Consider the following 4,806-nt stretch of genomic DNA (forward strand, 5'->3'; position numbering starts at 1 on the left):
GATTTGTCCCTTTGCATTCTTAGTGACACCTTCTGTTAAATAAAAAATCTTAATTTTTATGTGGACTGGTTAATTAATGTTTTCCAATATGACCACTGGTTTTCTCCCCTGCTTTATAGATTTTGCTTATCCAAAGTTCCCAAAGATAAGAATAATTATATGTTTTCTTTTAGAACTACCTTGTCTACATATAGCAATTAGCCACATACAACTATTTAAACAAAGTGAAATTAATTAAAGTTAGATTACATTAAATTAAAACTTTATTCTCTTCATTACAGTAGTCACATTGCAAGTGCTCAACAGCCACAGGTGGTTTAGTGGCTACCCTGCTGGACAAAGTAAATATAGAATATTTTTATTAGCACAGATATTTCCATTGGACCATGCTGTTCTAGAGAAGGTCTGGTGATTTCCTGTTCACTTTCAGATCTACGATCCATCTGGAATTATTTTCTTTAATTGAGGTATAATTGATGTGTAACATTATATTAGTTTTAGTTGTGCAACATAATGATTTGATATTTGTATATATTGCAAAATGATCACCACTATAAATCTAGTTAATATCTGTCACCGTACATAGTTACAAAGCTTTTTTTCTTATGATTGGATCTTTAAAGATCGACTCCCTTAGTGACTTTCAAATACGTAATATAGTATTATTAACTGTAGTCACCATGTTGTATATTACTTCCCCATAGCATATATTTTATAACAGGAATTAATTTTTGTGTAATATAACTATAACAATTAGCTTTTGTTGTGTAACACAGGGGTCCCCAAACCCTGGGCCGTAGACTAGTACAGGTCCGTGGCCTGTTAGGAACCAGGCTGCACAGCAGGAGATGAGTAACAGGTGAGAGAGTGAAGCTTCATCTGTATTTGCAGCTACTCCCCAGCGCTAGCATCACCACCTCAGCTCCACCTCAGATCATCAGGCATTAGATTCTCATAGGAGCACTGGTTCCTGGTGTCAGAAAGTTTGGGGACCACAAATGTAACAAACCATCCTATAATGTAGTAGCTTAAAACAGCAGCCCTTTCATTTAGCTCACAATTCTGTAGCTGCTTGAGATGGTCGGGTTAGTTGGGGCTGCTCTTCTCATGATACCTCGTCCTCCAATAGGCTAGTCCAGGCTTTTTCTCATAATGGTTTTTGAGTTTCCAGAACAAAAAGGGGCAAGTCTGAGTGTGCAAGTGCTTTTTAAGGCTCTGCTTGTATCACATTTGTTAATGTCTCTTTGGTTAAATAAGTCATCAGATTCAAGAGGAGAAATAATTAGACTTCTTATGTGAGGAGAGGCACAAGGGATGTACTTAAAAGGATGGGAAGAATTTATGGTCATTTTTGTGACTTATCTCAGTGACATAGGGAAGAGTATTATTAAATTTTTCTGTATGGCTTCCAATTGACCCTGTTACATTTATTGAAAAGACAATTTATTTCCCAATTAAACTGCAAAATGTATGCTTGAGCTATGAATTTGAAACGCTGAGTTCATCTTTTTCATTTTCTATTTTCCACAGCACAATTAGGAGCAATCAGTCAATGCCATTATATTCCTTAGTTTGACCAAAATGTTCCAAAATTAAGGTAGCAAATGCATGGTCACCCAAAACCTTGCTTTCTATAAATATTTGATTAGGAGGAGCCACTGGTGCTATTTTGTATATTTCTATTGCCGCATTATGCCGTGGAATACCAGTGCCCTCTTAATCACTGGAAAAAGTTATTAGTGCTTATGACTCTAATCAGATTAAAGAATAAATTCTAGAAAACCCACAACCAATTCAAAAAGCCCCTTCTGAAGATTCCGCTCTTTTAGAACCACTTATGGTAGCAAAATCTGTATCAGTCTGGGTTCAGGTATTCTTTCTTCCCAGCCAGGTTTTCTCATTCTACTTTAAAATATTTATACTTTTTTATTATGCATCAATTTATTTATCATGCCTTAAGGGGTACCAATTAGACACATGTTAGATCTTCTGTATCTCTCAGATGACTTTCTCTACAATCTTTCTCTCTCTTTTTTTGTCTCATTCTTCTGTGCCTTTTAGTATGGTGTCTATTCTCACCTGTGCTCTTTGTAGTTTAATCTTCATTTCTGAGTGGGATTTATTTCTTCTCTGAATTCTTATATTTTTGCCTTTGGTTTTTCTAAATAGCTATAATTTTAGTCAGCTCTCTCTCTCTCTCTCTCTCTCTCTCTCTCCTTCTTCCCTCTCTCCCTCCCTTTCTTCCTTCTTCTTTCCTTTCTTCTTTCTTTCTTGGTTCTTTTTTATGTTCAGACTGTTATAATTTGTCATTAACTTTTTGAAAATACTTTTTCTTGTGTTTCCTTCATGTGAAGGAAAATTACATTGCTTTTTTCCTCCATCATTTTCTTATGGAATTCTATACAGCTTTTTCAATAAACAGTTAACTACTTGACCAAAACAAACAAACAAACAAACAAACAAACAAACAAACAAAATAAAACTCAACTCATTGAAACAAGAGACCAAAGGGATGGTTACCGAAAACGGAAGGGCTGGGGGCCAGATGTTTTTGGCGACAGATGATACTAGAATTAGTGGGGTGATCACATTATAAGGTAAAAAAATGTCAAATCACTATATTACGATTCAGATGTATGCACCTGAAACTAATATAACCAATATGAGATTGTATACCAACTATTCTTAAATTATATAATTAATTTAAACAAAAATCAGTAAGGATATAAGAGATCTGAACCTGAACAACACAGAACAAAATGGAACCAAACTAAACACTGCACCTCAAATCTTTGTATGGAGGAACACTATTTTACCCTCATCTTATCCATATTTTAGAAGATGAATTTTTCTTATTTAGCAGCAGAAGTTTCCAGGAATGTGCATTTTGGGGATAGGGTGAGAAATATGTCAGAATCAATATCCTGGGATTACTTCTGTGTCATTTCAGCAAAGGTAATAACACATGGACCTTCTCAGTTGTCACTTTTTCTTTGGCTCTCACAGCTTAGATGAGTACAGGAGAATTTCTATCACCTGCTCTGAGCTTCTTAGATCTCTTCACATTCTTTGTCTTTCAAAATATTAGACTCACTTTTAGAAGTTGCATTTTGCTGAAGCTTTTCAAATCAAGCTTTCTCTTCCATTTTCTACACACTGGGCACTTTCTGAATTTACTCTCTGCTCTTTCATAGTAATCTTACTCTGTTCAATTTCCAAACAGGCCCCTCACAGGTAGGGCCTTCTCTTTTTGTGTGGAGATATTTGTTTAAGGCTTCTGAGATCTTCCATCTTCAGCTCTTCCGAACTTTATTCTTCCTCGTGACCTATCCTTGTGGGTGGTTTGTCTGTTTTTGCCTTTGTTAGCACTTATTATTTGGAATGTATGATCATTTCTGTCTCCTCATCTATGAAAATGTAGCTTATAAATACTTAAATACATTTTTATGTTCATATATATGTTATTAAAGTAGGAAAGTAGAAAGATGAAGAATTACGCTGTTGTCATTTTTTTATAGAAACTAGTACTCCCTATATTTGACTTTCACAGTAAGATTTAATCATATATTATTTCTACGATTGAACTAAGGAAAGGGGAACAATAAATCACATTTTTTCTTAAGTTTTTGTTTTTGACAAGAAGTAGGCATGGTTATAGGAATGTTGTGATCTAGCCTCCACCTAAAGCTTTAAAGGAGCATTTGTGTTACAAACTGACAGGAATGTAAATTTGATGTTTGATTGCCCATAACACAGACTGTCCTTGCCCCCCTATGTGATTCCTGTTGTCATATAGTGGTGTTTACTAAACTTCTCACAATTATTCAGATTAGTTTGGAGACAGTTCTAAATTATTTTACTTTAAAAATCTCTTTAATTTAAAACTCTTAGTTCTCCAACTTATTTTCTCTTATTTTTATCTTTGGTATTTTTCAAAATAATTTATTTTTGTTTTCTTAAAATGTAACAGTTAACTTTTCTTTCATAGTAAAGTTTTTGGTTGCCTAGAACATTATGATATGATCTTGAGGCAAAGTATAGAAATTTTTCTTGCTTCAATTTCAAATTGATAAAATTTATAAGTTGTTTTTAAAATAATTTATGTTGTTTTTCAATGTGGAACCCAGATAGAAATCCAGTGATTAATCCCTGCCTTCTAACTGATGAATTCCTTCAGAGATCAAAGGATAACTTGTTAGCCACTTAGAAAATACAACAGATGAGTTAAAGCCCATGCAGTCCTGAATTGTTCAGAATTTCCAAAGTTACTTGACAGATTTTGAACTAGAAAAAAGTTTTGAACATAGAGATAAGTTTAAAGAACTAAACAAAAATTAGCTTCTTGAAGTCGTTACTGATAATGATAAAACATTGGTTCATAGATAGCCTGCGTGTGGCTTTTACCCAAAATATAACAGCAGCTTTCATGATTACTGTGCAGCATATTCATATTTTGGTAATTTTATTTTTCTAAAAACTAAACAGTCTTCATTTTTGCAAATAAAAACAGATGGATATTGAAATCTGATAAATTCTCTATATTATATACTTTCAGAGCATCTTGTATCCTTCTCCAGCACTTTGCAGTTAAAATGATTTAATTATTTTGAAATAGTTTAAGATCTGTCTTTTCAGCTTTACCATTAACTACACAGGAAAAGGCTGTGTCTTTTGTCGAAAACTATCTCCACTTCTTAGGACAGTATCCAACACTCAGTATATATTTATTAGTTAGCAGACATTGAGCTCAATTTAAGGGTGTTGAAATCTTTTCAGCATCTGTGCTTTAGGAACGCGATAGAAAAC

Source organism: Pteropus vampyrus, unplaced genomic scaffold, assembly GCF_000151845.1.
Source record: "Pteropus vampyrus isolate Shadow unplaced genomic scaffold, Pvam_2.0 Scaffold108, whole genome shotgun sequence".
In the NCBI taxonomy this organism is placed as follows: domain Eukaryota; kingdom Metazoa; phylum Chordata; class Mammalia; order Chiroptera; family Pteropodidae; genus Pteropus; species Pteropus vampyrus.